Source organism: Lontra canadensis, unplaced genomic scaffold, assembly GCF_010015895.1.
Source record: "Lontra canadensis isolate GAN:19392208 unplaced genomic scaffold, GSC_riverotter_1.0 scaffold5, whole genome shotgun sequence".
Classification (NCBI taxonomy): Eukaryota; Metazoa; Chordata; class Mammalia; order Carnivora; family Mustelidae; genus Lontra; species Lontra canadensis.
The window spans coordinates 5,625,873-5,642,826 of record NW_022630999.1 but is presented as its reverse complement, the minus strand read 5'-3'; the positions used below and the strand labels follow the sequence as shown (position 1 = coordinate 5,642,826).

At 42.4% G+C, this 16,954-nt stretch overlaps 1 protein-coding gene across 1 annotated transcript in view; it reads left to right on the top strand.

Moving 5' to 3' along the window:
• Window positions 1–2,482: 2,482 nt before the first annotated feature.
• Window positions 2,483–16,954, top strand: part of DAB2 (DAB adaptor protein 2) — a 49,498-nt gene continuing 35,026 nt past the window's right edge. Inside the window, exon 1 of the mRNA XM_032851375.1 lies at window positions 2,483–2,794. The gene's annotated coding sequence lies outside the window, so the exon portion shown is untranslated. The remainder of the gene's footprint in view (window positions 2,795–16,954) is intronic.

Below are 16,954 nucleotides of genomic sequence, written 5' to 3'. Positions count from 1 at the left end.
AGAAGAAAGGCTGGAGAAGGGAGAGAGAAAGCTTTAGGTCTGTGAGCTAAAGGGGGTGGGGGGAAGCAGCTTAAGTATGGAAGAAAAGACACACACATAGGATAGCCCAAACAGGCAGAGTTGCTGTGGAAGCACATTCCAGGAAAATCTTAAGAGATTACTTTAATAATAAACCATGCATTCTTCAGCAAGCCATCACGGGATTAACTACCCTTTTCCTAGACTGGGAACACAGTCGTCAGGTTTTTTTTTTTTTTTCCTTCTCCCTCACAGGCCGGTTTTGTGCAAGGGAAAGTCATGCAAGGACCATAGGTCTTCAAACATTGCATTGAATTTTCCTCACCTTAATGTGCTAAACATTAATTTTAATGGTGATAAGAAAAAAACATTTAGGCAAGGTTAACATCTGGGTGGGCTTGGGTGTGATTTTCCAGCTGCAAGGATGTTCATTTCAGACCTCCTGAAAAGTGAACAACTTCTATGGGACAGGAAACGGTGTTCCATCAGAGATTAAAAAGAGTTAAATTTCTTTTCATGTCTCTTTCTCTTTCTTTCTTTCTTTCTTTCTTTCTTTCTTTCTTTCTTTCTTTCTTTCTTTCTTTCTTTCTTTCAACTGTGAACAGGACACTGAATTACTGCCAGAAGAAATATCAGCACCCTAGAGATATAAAAATACTCTTCAAATCAGAGTTCTCCACTGTTGACTCTTAAGATTTCTGTGTAAAATGACAGAGCTGTCTGCTTTAAGCTGTCTGTGTGAGCCCACTCCTCATAAATGGACTGTTTCCATTAAAGTCTTCTCTTGAAACTCCAGCTCATTTGGACGAAATCATTTTCTTCCTCTGGCTTCTTAGACATAACTCTTCTATTTGGTAGAGCAAACGTATGTTAACATTTCTAGTAACAGTCTTCTGATTTAAAAAAAAAAAAAGGTTTGGGTGGTCACTTCTGAGTTGAGAAAATATTAGCTATTGAGGTTAAAAGAGAAACCCCTTTTTCCCCCCCAAATTGCCAATGCCTCTATGTGTCTGAAATCAGCCATCATTTGTCCAGCTACTCAACCTTTGGAAGTGAAACCATCCTTCTGGACTCTTGGGTCTTAGAAATAAAGCAGTATGTCCTAAATGTACCAGAATTAAAGTTCTCCACATAAATGTTATAAATACTGTCCTAAGATTAAAGTCTGCATAACTGTTATCATTCACAGGAAGTCATATATATATATACAAAATTTAATAATAGCAAATTACCTCAGAGGAACATTGGAAACTGTCAGCACCACCCTCCCCAACCCCACACCCTCAGGTGTGAGGAGAAGAGACAGGTGGCAGAAATCATAGAGGTCAGGAGAGAGGACCCTCTCCCTGTTGCAGGGTTTTGCAGCTCTGCACCCCCAGCTCCGGGGCAGTCCCAAGCCTGACCTCCTTGAGAGCAGGGACTGCCACTCACACTGAGCTGCCCCAAATTACACAGCGGCTTTGCAGCTGGGCTAGGCTTGGACCACAAAATGCATCCTTGGTATCCCATGAGCCCGATTTGAACCCTCAGTTTCCAGAGGTAAAATGCAAATCCGCTGTGTGTCGCTCACTCAATAAAATCAATAACCCCTTCTCATCCAAATCATAATTTGGTAGTTTCACATTTAGTACACACGGTCTCCCACTGCCCAAAAAAAAAAAAAAAAAAAAGACGTGCTTTTCACAAAATAATTTCAAAATTCTTTAAAACTGACAGTTTCTGGGGATACCGTACAATTGTTCATGATTTTAAAATACGGAGAAAATGAATTCCCAGCTCGTGAAGGTTCGCGAAGCTATGCTGTGGCGTGCCAGTATCTTCAACTATTTGATTTCTCATGTCGCAGATTGCTCTGAGAGGTGCAGGGAGCACTGTGGAAATCAGCGCAGTCATGGCAAGGGTCTACACGGGGATGTACATCATCTTTGTATCGGAGACACCGCTTTTTTAGATCGGTTCGATGGGGGTGAACGTCTTTGTTTCCATCGATTTCAGAGCACTGTTTTCCTATCTGTCTATCAGGACTTTATTTCAGCCCTAAATGCAGCATGTTTTACATGTGCACTCACAGATCCCCCAGCAAGTTAGGAGCGCCCGCACCGGCCCGGCCTGCGAGGGGCAATCCCACGTCCCGCCGAGGGTCGGCGGATCCGAGCGGGGATCCGTCGCCTCTTGCCAGGAGAGTCAGGAGTGAAGGCGGCCCTTTGTTCCGAGGGCCCCGGCGGGTGGGGATGACTTTCGGGTGCCACATCACTGAAGTGGCAATCCGGAGAAGGAATTTGGGAAACGAAGGCCCGGTGGATCCCACCCCTTTCCTGCGGAGGTTCCCCTTCCTGTCCTTATTTGCCCCCTCCCCTGCCCCGCGTCCCCCAGCTCGCGGCGGCCCGGGCGGCGACGGCGCCCTCCTCCCTCGTCCCTCCCCCGCGGGGCCGGGGCCCCCTGCGATCGCCCCCCGCTGGCGGGGCTCGCGAGCGCGGGGAGCCGGGCGCTCGGCGTGGCGGCCGCTCGAGTTAGTAAACAGTTAAGTTTGGAAGACTCGGCAGACACGTTGAGGGGGAGTTACCCAGCCCAGGCAGCAAAAACATCCCGGCGCATTCCTGGGGAGTCCTCGGCTGCCAGCATCTGATTAGAACCATATCTCGCCGGGAGTGGCCGCGCGGCTCCGAGGCTCCCGGGCCGGCGGCTATTTAAGCGCGGCCCGCCGTGTCGGCCGCGCGGCAGCCTGGAGGCTCGGCCCCGGGAAGTCATGCTCGCTTCGCCGACGCGCTAGCCAGCCGTGAGTCGCTCTCCCGTCCTTCCTCCCCTGGGCTCCATGTTTCGCCCTCTCCACCCCTCTCTTCCCCCTTGGGATGCAGCTCTGGGACTTGATGGGGGTGGGGGTGCGGAATCTTGGAGAGGGGACGGTACTTGGGGAAAGAACGGTTTTGTGGCCTGACATCCGAGGAATGCTTCCGCGGACTGCCTTTGGGGTCGGGCTGCAGATGTCCAGCTTGTGACATTTCATAAGCGCCTCCGTGTGTGTGTGTGTGTGTGTGTGTGTGTGTGTGTGTGTGCGCGCTTGCTTAAAGGCTCTGCGGGCAACCCTGGTAGGACGCTGGTGTGGCCGCTGGCCGCCTAATTAACTCCTCCAGGGGTGTTTATTTTTGCCCTGTGACAAAGGCTGGGGACCCGGTTTGTGCCCTCCCCCCCCCCACCGAAGCTTTTTCCTAGTGGCTGACAACGTGTGGCATGAAAATGTGAACTTTGTCTTACACAGCATTCTTAAGAAAGTAGCTGCCCAGGAGACTGAACAAACTTGTTTTAAATCCCTGGAGCGTTTAAAAGGTGTTGGCCTGCTTGCTGTAAACTGGCTGGAAAAATGAAGTAAGAATTCTAGAAAAAGGGGAAAAATGAATGGGTTAAAGCCATGGAGCTCCAGTCAGCCTAGCGGTTCTCACAGCATAGAGCCGACTCTGTTACTTCTCTCCCGCTTCCTTTCCTCTTGTTTGACTCAGTTCCTAGCCTGGAATTCAGGTCTGCTGTCAATGTCAGCAGGGAGCTGCTTGAGTCCACAGGGAAATTTAACTGGATTAAAAGCACTTAAAGAATCTGGATGTTATCTCCACGCCCTTACCAGCCTCCCTCCCCACCGCCCCCCAACCACCTTTTCCTCTTTCTTTTTAGTTTGTGTTTGGAAGGAAGACAGGCACTCTTGTAAAATGAGAAGAGCAGCAGTAAGCTTCCAGACACATGGAAAGACTTAAAAATTATGGAGGGGAGACTTCATGAATAGTAAATGTTGTTATTACACTATAAAGTGACTTAATGAAAAAATTTCTGGCCCTAATCAGGCAAAGCAGCAGGGGTAGGGGAGAAGGAGGTAAGACGGAACTAACTCAAACAGAAGTAATGGTTGAAGAAAGAAGGCAGCTACAAAAATGCCTTCAAGATGTCTGATAAGGCTCTCCGAATGGCTTTGATCGGATATAGAATTGATCTTCCTTACAGGCTTGAGGTTAGCTCCCTGCACAGGAGCAGCCACTGGCTGTTGAGGAGGAAAGTACTAGCTGAGAATGGGGGAGCCCTGCAGCCACCAAATGCCTTGTCTCCCTGGTGACATCAGCCACACTTGCTTCTTACACCCACCGTCAGACCACGAGTAGGCTGCTTTTCTCTGGGCCTGGTGCCCCGCCCACCCCAGGTCCTGTTTCTCCCTCCTTGAAGGGAAACAGGCCTCAGTGACACCATAGGAAAGTTTATTGCCTTGAGGATTCAGAAGTCTTTGGGACTGAGCTCTCTTTAACCTTCGGGGCAAGGATCATTTCGGCAAAGCGCTGGGGGCGTGTGGGTGAAGTACCTCACTTCATAGAACATGGAGTGTGCAGTGTGGACAGTCTCCTGGAGAAAGCACGGAGGAGATCTAGTAGCCTTTTCCAATGTGTATTTCTGGGACTGATTACTTCTTCCAAATTCCTCATCAGTCTCCCTCCAAGGCAGACTGGATTCTTTTTCCTGTTGGTGAATAACTTAACTTCCCACTCTCAACTCTGTCCCTTCTTATCCAAACAACTGCCCTGGAAACCAGTTCTTCTTTAAGCTATACCCTCCTACATTTCATTGGATGGCCAGAACCAGTTGATGGTAATGCAATGTCCTCCACCTTTGAACCCTGACATCTGTGTTGTTGGCATTCTGGTCTTGGGCACAGCTGGATCTTCACCTGAGGATGTTAGGAGAGGGAAGAGAGCCATGCATGGCACTTGTTAAAAGCGTTGCCTAATCTGTTGGGGGGTAGTCTGCATTTCCATTTAAGACTTTTAACAGTTTTAGATTCAACTAGAAGTCTGAATCCCCATGCATTCGGTTTATCTCTTGGCTTGCTCAAAAGCTTGAAGGAATCTTAGTCACCTTGTTAGGGTTGAAGGAATTGCTTTTAAACACTTGTTGGCATGAAGGTGGTGCAGGGACCTCTAGAAACTTCTGACCAGATGGTTGGGAGTGATACTTATTGGCTTACTTGGCCATGCCTCAATTATATGAAGATTAAGAGAGCAGAAAGACATATGCCTTGTTGGGTGGCTCCTGGCCAGAAGGAGGCTTCGTGGATATGTGGGCTCTTGACACAGCGAGAAGATGCTGCTTCATTCCAAATTCTACCGTAAGCCTACACTTGCTACCACTGATATTTTTTATCTGAATGGTTTTGAAGGCATCATGTGTTTCTCTGCCTGAATCTGTCCTGCCTTCGGGATTTAATTGATGCTTTCCTCAAAGACAAGTGAAGGTGCTGAAATGCTCGAGCAGGCTGCTGAAGAGTGGAAGCCCTGCCACTGAATTGCACGGAGGTCAAAGTCACCTCTAGCGAGCTAGCTGCAACAGCAGCCCCGTGTGCTCAGTGGAAGCCTCATTCACCCTACCGTGGCCCGACTGGTTTGTATGAATCAGAAAGAGAGTAGATCATCCGTTCCCTCTTGGACAAAAATCATGCTAATTTCCGACGAAAGGAACAGGGGACGCTGAGGATGGACACAGTGGGCCAGCACTCATGCCAGTTTCCGCCTCCCACCCGGGATGGTCAGGTAGTGGGGTGAGCATGTGGCTTCCGGAGTCCTGCCACCTTGATTCAAACCCTGGCTACACCACTGTTGGTTACCTGACCTTGGGCAAGTTGCGTAACCCCTCTGTACTTAAGCTTCCTTATCTGGAGAATAAGGGTACTAGCCCAAGTTTGCTAGGGAGATTGTTAACCTAATATGCTTAGAACACTGTATTCTCTCTGACCTAGAAATGAACGAGTTTTGTGTTATTTTTGCCCCCTGAACAACTGAATGATGTGTCTTTGTGAAAATTGAAGGCAGAGTGGAGAATTTCTGCATCAAAACTGGGCACTGCTCATCTACCTGAGAACGGCTAATCATTCAAGCACTTCATATTGCCAATATGTTTGCTGTGCTCACCGCTAGGACAGACAGGGAGTTACTCTGTGTTCTCTGCCAGGAAGCCTGTAGTTTGCTTTGGTCAAGCTGACCTCCTTGGGTCTCAGTAAAGTCTCCGCCCCCCTCGGCTTCCCTGCGGAGTGGAGTGGAAGCCACTCTTCCCCAAGTCAGCATTACAGGAGAAGGAAGTGGGAAAGCAGGGACCACCCATACTAAACTGAGGGACTGGACCAGAAATAAAGTCTTCCGAGTGCGTGCAGCCCCGGTCTATGCTTGCCCACATAGCTGGGCAGGTTGCCATGATTACTCCCTTTCCTGCATCCTTCTCCCACCCTGGAAGGAAGCCTGCCACTCTAGAGTGAGCAAAATCTGAACAAATTGCTTCCTGATCTAAAAATGGAAGTTACTTTTTTATTGAGGTCGACTCTCCTGTCTACCTACCTCATCCTTTTCCTCTTCTCAACTTATTTTAATCTTAACACTTAATCGCCTAACTCTTGCTAATTCTTCCATCATCAAGGTAGAACAACATGAAGGTTTATGAAATTTCAGGAACACGGGAGCTATTGCCTCAATATTAAAGAGACCTGGCAGTTTTTCTCCACTACCATAACTTACACAAGCTAGCTAGAGGCAAGTGACCTTTAGCTGCCTTAAACCGGTAAGAATTCTGAGTGAACCCAGCAGGCAGAGTGTTGAGCTGTAAGCAAGTTACCAGAAGGCAGATGCAGGAGGACTGTCACCTAAATTTTTAGGTAACCACAGAGTAAGGGAGCAGGTAGACTAGGAAGTAACAGTCCTGAAAAGGTGAGATCCAAAACACTGTTCAACTTGGAATAAATTTGGGGGAAGGATATGTGGTTTCACATTTTCTCTGGGTGAAAAGCTACCCTATTTCTCTCTGATGCACAGTGTTACGCTGAAATAGACTGAGATCTTTATATGACAGATGAAACACACAAGCTCTCATTTCACAATCAAATTCATTCAGTCTTTCAAGACTGGACACTTAGTTACCTTCATGTGTGTTTCACAGCTAGAGAGAACTTGTCTAAAATAGTGGTTCTCAGAGTGTGGTCCCCAGACTAGCAGCACCGGCATCATCTGGAAACTTGTTAGAAATGCAAATTCTTGGTCCCCATCCCAGATCCAGTGAGCCAGACTCCAGCAGTGGGGCTCATCCAGCTGTATTTCAACAAGCCCTCTGCATGATATAAGAGTAACTTTCACAATTCATTTGTTTTATAATTCAGTTGTTCAGTGGAAAGCATAACAAAGTATGTGCATTCCTACAGTCATGGAAATAATAAAGCAAAGCATTTAAACACAGCTCAATTTAACTGGGTCTTAGGATACAAAAGATGAAAAGGCACAGACCTTGACATTTTTCCTACTATCTCAAGTATTGTTTTCTTGATCCAAGGAAAACTGATATACTCCTTATTTTTGTATTATCCCCTCACTTCCAAATCCTTTTTCCTCTTTTGGGTTAAGATCATAATTAATCTCCATTTATTAGGAGACTGCCCCAGTTACTTCTTTTAAAAAAGATTCTATAAACTAGATCATTACCCATGAACCAGATGGTTTTCTCTAACCTATAAAACTTTTTTATTTTGTTTTTCATGCAATACCCAGAGTGGAGATGAAGGCTTCTCCATATTGGTAAATGAATCTACTGCAACTTGGTTTTTATAGGGCTTTATGGTTTAAAAAGTACCAGTCCATTCTCCCATCTATCTTTCACTCTAATAACTTAAGATAGAAAAATATCTCTTTCTTAGTTCAGATATGATCATTGCATGTCAGCTTGCTCAGGGTCATATCATTAGATAGGAAAGTCAGGATTCAAGCATGAATTTTTATTATTTGAATCTTGGTGTTTATCTGAATATTTAGTAAGTACCTATTATGTGGATTATGTTGCTAGCCTGGCAATGGAAGAATACCCAGTGAGTGGAAATCTAAAAGAAAATCTACATCACGTGAAACAAAGAATGTAGACTCTGGACCTGCATTGGAATGACAGCTGGGCCGTTTCTTAGGCATGCTACTCAATGTCCCTAACCCTTAACTGCCTCACCCACCTTGCAAAACAGTCCTAAGAATGACGGATGTTAATCAGAGACCTATGTTTAGGAGAGATCACACCTTAGACTGAGAAATACAAGGGTGTGATCCAGAATTAAAGAAGTGGAATTCTAGTTTCAAGGAGATGGCATAGGTTAAGGGTTAAGAGCTTAGACTCAGAACTGCAAATGACTGTCCACAACTCACTTTTCCATTTAAAACAAGAGATAGCGTGTCCAAGTTTCATTTTTCTCCATCAGTAAAATGAGTTGCCACCAAGTTAAAGTTTAAGGTGAAGCCCTGGGAGCTGCTGCTTCAAAAATCCTCCTCCTCTAGATCTACAATTCCCAGTGCTGCAATTAGGCTGATATTTGGAAAATGCTCTTGCTTTACTTGTTTTGAGCTTGAGGCAAGCTAAAATCTAGAGATGAACACGTTTCAGCTGAAAAATTAGAAGAACTTCTTTCTTGCACACCTTGAAACTACTAAATGTGAGGGTCCAGCAGGAGAATGTGGCAATGCTTCATAAACCAGTACAGGCCCACAAATATTAACCCTCAAGGTACCACTTAAATCTCGTTGGGCACGACAATTCAGTCCTCCTAAGGTCTAGATCCCTACTCAAAGAACCGAAAAGTGACGAATAGCTTCATTTAACTGTGTCCATGTTGTGTATAGTTGCCCTCCTTGTTCTAAACATTTCATACAATTGGCTTCACTTATTTTCTATATTTTAAGTGTCCTATTAGGGGTTCAAACCTGTTTTGATCTTCTGTGATATGTTATGCAGATGCTAAAGTGCTTTCTGTTATCAATTAGTTGTCATATGTTCGAACACCTGCAAGGTTATATGAAGAATGCTCAGTCTGGCTTTGGCCACCTTGTTAATCCAGGTAGGAGGCATATACCTGACCTCTAGATCAGAGGATCAGAAGTGGGCACGGTATGCTTCCGAGTAGTTGCTCAAATATCTGTCCTTTTGAACAAAAGTCTCAGCTGTGCTTTAATTACATTAACCCTGGGTGGTGGTGGTATTTTTTGTTTTGGGCTTTGGACTTTTTCTTTTAAACCTTTACTTCTAAATTTAAACATCATAAGTGCAATCCCATTTTTGAAGTAGAAAACAGATACGTAACTGATCAAATAGGCTCTTCCATCCATAGCCGGTTGATAATAAGGAGATTTAATATCAATTTCTGCTTAGACCAAGGTTCAGCTATAACTGAAGCTTTTCAGAAACATACATATTGACAACTGACAAAGAATCGAAAAGCTGATTTCATTCAACGTTGAAACTCTCTTTGGAAGGGCATCTTGTTGCATATAGGTGCTTGTTTAACTGCCTGTTAACTTGTTCTTTGGGAATTTCTGATTTATTCAACTTGTCTGAAGTTCTCAACGACTAAAGGTTGGCTGTAATTTTGTTGGATGACAATATTGACCTGACACCTGCCGGCAGACACATAAATGCCAACAATCACTGCTAATAAGAAATTTAGAGTAAACGACATTGACTTAACTAACATGTGGTTATGTTACAATGAAGTGGTATGGGTAGGATCCAGAGAAGAAAAGGATACCAGTATGTGATAATGGACTTAGCTTTTGAAAGAATGGTGGATATCAGATAGAAGAAAAATGCATCCTAGGCAGAAGCACATAAGCAAATTATGCAGGTGCACGTCCAAGGATACAGACTTGCCAGTTTGACCAAGAGCAAGTACAGATGGCAGAGAAGGAAGACATGGATTTGGAGAGGAGAGATGGATTGCACAGAGCCTTGGATATAAGCACAAGAACTTTAATCTGTATTTGTTATGCAGTGGATATCTTTGTTAAATCAGGAAAACAAAATGCTGACTCAGATTAATTCACCTAGCTCTCCTGGCAGAATGACTTTGAGCAGAGATCGTTTAACTGTTGAACAAAAGCCTATATTCCATGACAAATCAACAATGCAGAGAAAAGATTTGCCTAAGAGAATATTAGGGAGCAAATGGAAAATATATGTCACCCCTAATGTTTTAAGTGCACTACTCTTTACCAAACTATGTGGCATCAGAAAGTAGGACCTGACCTCACAATTTCATTGAGTTGGGGGAAGAGTTCTATATGAATTGGAGGGCAACAAGAGGTCGTTGCAAGTGGAGAGAAACAGTAGGCTGGTGAAGGGCCGGTGGACTCCGCTAAGGCAATACACCATGAGTAGATCTTGAATGATGGGAAAGAATTCACATAGGTGAAGGCAGTATTACAACCTAGGGTCGCAACACAAGAAAGTGGGGTGTGTGTGTGTGTGTGTGTGTGTGTCCAGGGCAAATGGAAAAGATTAGCCTCCCTAAGGAACAGGTCTCTCTCTCACTCTCTCTCTCTCTAAATATACGTAGATACATAGATAGATAGATAGATAGATAGATAGATATGCCTGATTAATATAAAACCAGGAAGGGGGCATCTGGGTGGCTCAGTGGGTTAATCCTCTGCCTTCAGCTCAGGTCATGATCTCAGGGTCCTGGGATCGAGTCCTGTGTCAGGCTCTCTGCTCAGCAGGGAGACTGCTTCCCCTTCTCTCTCTGTCTCCCTCTCTGCCTACTTGTGATTGCTCTGTCAAATAAATAAAGTATATATATAAAATCAGGAAGGCCACGAAGTCTGATAGGACACTCCCACAAGAATTCACCCATAAAAGTAAGTCATTTTACAACTAGTTTCTTATCACTTGGATTCTCATTGGACCTTTTTGAGAAGGCGAAGGAAAAATTCGTCTCAGAAAGAGTTTCTTTACTTCAAGAATTCTAAATATCTTAAAAAGCACCTGTGTTACGGGTACAGAAAATACCAAAATAACAGTGTAATATGAATTGGCGAATTGTGAGGGACACAATAGATGATACAAGGAAGTATCACTCTTTTGGAAACAGGAACTTGGGGTGACAATGAGGCAAGATTAGGGAGGAATACTAAAAATAATTTTTTAATTTTTTTTGGTGGGGAGGGAGGTGGGGAATGGACATAAAGGATAGTTCTAGAAAATAGAGGGTCACAGGTTTGCCAGATTTGGTAGACATGAGAAGAGTCTATGATAAAATCTTAGTTTTATGCTGAACTTGGCCAGTACTGTTACTGATCTTTGAGGCATATCCACATACCAAATACATTCTGTAGTTCTGTTTCCAGATGGCATCTTGAGATGCAAATGTTCAACTTTCTACATGAGAACTCATTCATAGAAACAACGGAGGCAACCCTGTTCTGTTTTAGGATCTGGACTCTTAAATTCCGTGCAGCCAACACTTGTTTAAGGGCTTCCTACTTGCAATGATAATAAAGTCCAGTTTTTGAAAGACTTACATTAACCGGATGCTATCGGATACTCCCCTGCCAATGCTCTTGTAAGTTGGCCGTGTTACTCAAATACCAAAGCACTTTGGTGTGGCCCTGGTTACACTTTCATGATATTGCTTCATTAAAATCTGTGATTCAGTAGTTTTGCCTGATCTGCAAGTGGCATTATTGTACTCAGAAAATCTGATGAGTGAGAGCACTGCCGAACGTGCCTGGTTCTAGAATATGGAGGTTCATGTCATCTCTGAATTGCTTGCCCTTCTGAAGTGACGAAACTGAATGCCAAATGAGCACAGCATTTCTCGTGTTTAGGATATAATGTTGATTTGGAAATTTGGATAACTTTTCAGGAATCGTCATTGATGTTCTTTAATAACCAAGTAAATCACGAGATTCTTTCCTCCGGCTGGCTCTTTCACACAGATGCTCTTCCAGATCGTTATATGGGTATAGAGGACTCCCTAACATTGAATGTAAATATCTTCCATCTAATTAGTGCTTTAAATAAATGTCATAATTTTAAAACTGTCTGTTGAAGAGGGTAATTAAGCCTTTAAGACAAAATTTGCATCTTTCCATGGTTGATATAAATAAGACAGCAATTTATACAGGAGCCCTTGAAGTAGAACTAATTTTGCTCCTATTAAGCATTATTCATGGCAATGAGACTTTGTACCCTAATCAGAAATGTTTCCTCTAAAAAACTTAGCACCGATTGAAACCATTACCTGCTTGTTCTCTCTCCCCTGCCTATACTCTAAGCCCCTTGAGAACAGAAGCCATGTCTCTTTCAGCACTGTGTATAGAGCATACCACAGCACTTGGCACACAGTGAGTGTTCAATAACCAATAACCAGATGGCCAAGTGAATGAGTGACAAGATGCTGTCCTTTGCACCATTGACTGTAATTTATTATAGAGTGAGCAAAATGTGAAACTTCAGCTCACCTTATCATCTGTTGGTATAAGTCAAACAGTTCTGAATCCTTTTTTTTAACTTTTATAATGAGTAGCATCCATATGTTCCTCTAGTTTAAATCTGCTCAGGGCCTGAGAAAGGCAGACAAGCTGTTACTGAAATTCTCCAGATGGTGTGGTCTTTTCAAGTCCTTGGGTTAACTTCTGCAAATGAAGTATTGATCATAGCTCGTACATCGATCTGACATGATGGATATAATCACCTGGCTGATAATTACTGTAGTGGTGAATAGTCTTCCAGCTGATACTTCACCCAAGGACAACTTCTTATTCTCCTTCTGTTTCTTATCTTTAAGGTTGCCACTAACCTGCTTCCAAAAACAAAACAAAACAAAAACAAAAACAAAAACCTAATAAAAATGGAAGAAATAGATGAAACCTTTGGCTCAAGCACTGGATAATTAAGGTTATCCCTTTGACTTAACACAATTTCTGCCAAAATCAGAAGAAAGCTGGTTTTTTTTTTTTAATTGGCATAATGCCGCTGTAATGTAAGGTTGCGATATCCATTAGGCTTTTTAAATTGCCCAAATTGAGGCGCCCGGCTAGCTCAGTCGGTAGAGCATGAGACTCTTAAAATGCCCAAATTGTGTTGCCAATTCATTACTGTTCCACAGATTCCCTTGGGTCCAAGGTAAACAGCCTAAAAATGAACAATAGACCAAACTCTGACCAAGTTTAACAATCCCAGCATAAAAGAATTTTTTCAAATCCTGGTGACCATTTGATCCAAATGTTCATCTTTTTTTTAAAGATTTTATTTATTTATTTATTTGACAGACAGAGATCACAAGTAGGCAGAGAGGCAGGCAGAGAGAGAGGAGGAAGCAGGCTCCCCGCGGAGCAGAGAGCCCAATGCAGGGCTGGATCCCAAGACCCTGGGATCATGACCTGAGCTGAAGGCAGAGGCTTTAACCCATTGAGCTACCCAGGCGCCCCCCAAATGTTCATTTTTTAATACATCAGGAATTTTTCTCAATGACTTCGGATAGGTAAATCTCCACGAATGATGTCCAAGTCAGTAGTTCAAAGCTTACAGTAGCGGCATTCCATAGTGTGCATGTTCATTTTGTAGGTTCTCTCAACTCTTGAGTTTAATTTCACATGACTGAATTCTAAAGCACCTTCATGATTCTATCTCTAGCCCAAGAAAGACTGTAGATTTACCTACATTTTAAATATTGCTATCTCGCAAATTAGCTTGTCTCTAAGGAATTTAATTTTAAAAATGCAGAACGGCACGTGTCACCCTAATATCACTATTCTAAAGGCGTAAGGAACAGAAATCTGTCTCTCATCCTGCTCGCTCCCCTCTTAACCAGCATTTCCTTGGTACTGATCTTCCTAGTCTTTCAAGTTATATGAAGAACATAGATAAAATGGAGAAATGCTATATATTCTGCTTCAAATGAGGAGCTATAACAATGTGACTCTTTTAGTCGGTAGCGGCCTTCTGTAAAGGATATTATTCCTTTAGGTGGTCACATTTCAAAATACCAATTCACTTATATCAGCTTTTAGAAAGCTGACATTATGGGAATTCTATTTTTAGGATGAAATGGATCTTCTTAGAATGAAGGTTATAAGACATAATGGCCTTTGATTTTTTTTTTTTTTTTAAGCCACCTCTAGGACACTTGGTTTGTTTGAAGTTTGAGCATCATAGCTTGGCAAGATGGATAACCTTGGATCTGACATTTGAGATTTGTTAGACCTTAACCTTTCAATTAAAAAGCTTTGTTTCCAAAAGATTAGCCAAGTATTTAAATGAAAAAAAATGGCCGTGTTGAATCAGTCAAAGTGGCAAGTTCACGCAACTATCATACTACAAAGCAATGTCACTCTCTGATGCCGTGGTCCGTACTCAGATTTGTCACCACCCCAGCCTCCACACCACTGCTTAAAACCTCAGTCTTCCCAGTACTGTCTAGACAAAATGAAGTTCTGAAAATTCACTCTAATCCAGTTTGACCCAACTTTCAACCTTTTCCCCTCCTATCACCCAACACAGTCCTGTGTTCTAGCCAAGCTGACATAAGTACGCTTTACTCACTGCTATCAATTCCTCTTTCCTGAAAGTGTTTCCTGGCCAATTCACATTCCTCTAATCTGAAGGACTGAGTTTAGTTCTCTCTTTTTGCTCATATAATTCTAAAACAGAGAAGTTAAAAGCATATGTATTAGCCCTGTGGGATTTTTAGTGGTTGGTTGACTTTTGTACTTCACCTTCTCTCCCGTCAGGTAGGGATATCAATCCTTCCCCCTTAGCTTTAAACGAGAGAGGTTTAGCATCATACATCACACATCATACCTGGTGTATAATAAACATCCAATAAATTTAACTTGCAAAAATACAGTATTTCTTCTGCATTCCTAAGAAAACTGTTTAAGCCATCATTAACCCTGCACTTCCAATCCACTCTCTCTCTCTCTTTTTTTTTTTCCAGGACATTTACCACCTTCTGAAAGACTATAATCTATTTATGTGTTTCCCTGTTAGAGGATAAACCCTACAAAGGAATAGATCTTTCTTTTGCTCACTGACATATCCCAAGCTCTAGAAGAGTGTCTGGCACATAGTGGGGACACAGATTTGTTACATGAATTAGCTTGCATTCAGGGACAAATTTTGTTTTCATTCTCTCAGTTATAGTGGTTTTTGAGCAAAGATTAATCACCAAACCCGAGGTGCTCCGAATAAAATAATAATAGTGATAATAATAATAAATTTTTTTAAAAGCTGTCAGTATTTGAAGGCCTTCACAGTCTTCTAATAGCATGATTTCTGGGCAAAATCTAGGGTAGCTCATGACTTCCCATTTGTGTAGTCACTCTGGCTAGGTGTGAGACAGATGACAGGCCTTTCATAGTCAAAAGGGAAGGCACTTGTTTTTACCCTTTTAAGGGATTTTCTTAGATGGGGGTGCAAATGTAGAATGGAACGTAAGGTAAGGGACCTCAATGCTGGAGAGATTGACCCTCAGAAAGAAATTTTAATCACATCCACTTCTGATAGCCTCCAAAATAGAACTTGCTTGTGTTAGTGGAACTAAGAAAAATTAGTCCCTTGGTGTTGTTTCTCTCACTATTTTCTTTGGTGGAATTCATTATCTACATGCTTCAATAATTCATTAAGGAGTGCAAGCTAGTTTAGAAAAAAAAAAACAAACAAACCCTTACAACTATAAACATTCCTAATTTCAGACTTTGCTGCACTAGAAGGCATCTGTGGGGTATAGAAGGGCTTGATCATTAGTTTTTTGAGGATTTGTTTTAACCTCCTTGTCTACAATATTGAGTCTTTTTAATAAAGATTGGATTAGGAACTTAATAGTGGCTTTCAAAGAAGACTTGCCTTTGCACAGAGCTATAGAGTTCAGCTGAGGAAATGAATGATCTAATTACATTCTCTGATGCTAAAAATGCCTACATTCTAAGATCAGGAAACAGCAGATGCCACCGTGAATCTGTCCAAAGCTTCTAGGACCGGCTCGAGTTACATTTATTTAATGACTATAATAGGGATAATAAAGAGAGGTGACACGTGGAACACCAGTCTAATCATTTATATCCATCCCATGGTTGCTGTAGTATTTAAGTGTCAATTACTTAGCAGGCACAGAATTTTGCAACAGATTATTACTAGTTCAGAGACTAGAGGAGATTGCTCTAAAAGCTAATGAAACATGTTGCTTAAATATTACATTTCTTATAAACCAGAGAAACTTCCTTTACAGTGAGTCATTGATGTTGACATTCCTGTGTAGGCTAACCAGAAGCCTTTTTGTAGTTCAATAAAAATAGGACTATCTCATAATGGGCCAGGAGGTCTCAGGGAAAGCCCAGCAAAGTGGCATGTGATTAGCAACCATTGCTACTAGTTTGCCTTTTGCTAGACCCAAGTTTCACCCCCATGTTTTATCATCTTAAAAAAGCCCAATAGGGAAGGCATGCATTTAAGAGGCCTGGGAGAGCTCTCATTCCATCTACTCATTCTGGGAAAGGCAGATGATGTGTGTGGTAAGTCAGATGATGATGATGATGAAGATGATAATGATTCTTTTTTACCAGCTTCTTGCTTTGAAACAAAAACATACCCATTAAAGGATCCTTGGGTCTCTGAGTGCTAGGCAGGTATATGAGTAATAACTTAATGCAAAGGAAAAATACTTGACACAATGTCTAGTCCAAGCTCTAATGAATAGAAAACAGAATATACTTCCAAAGTTTTTAGCACAACTATTAAATAACAGTAATCTCGCTATTAACTTAAATCATATTCAGTTAACATGGAAAGAGTAGAGGGTCATCCAGCATCAGATTCACATGAAGATTCACGTGCAGCTGGATATGATCCTGAATAACACATTTTAAAGGACACAGCGATAGATCCAATAAATGAGTCTTTATAGTTTAGAAAACCAGAAAAACTAGACGGTCCTGGTATATAAATTTATCATCTCAGATAAGTTAAGCCCTTTTGGGGAAGTAGTAATTCCTTTGGCACCATATGAATTGATGACTTGTTAATTCATTTATTGCCTTGTAAAATATCCAAACTGAGTTGTTTATCAGGCTAGCAGTATAGGCTTATAAGAAACAGCATATTACATTGACGATTATTTCAT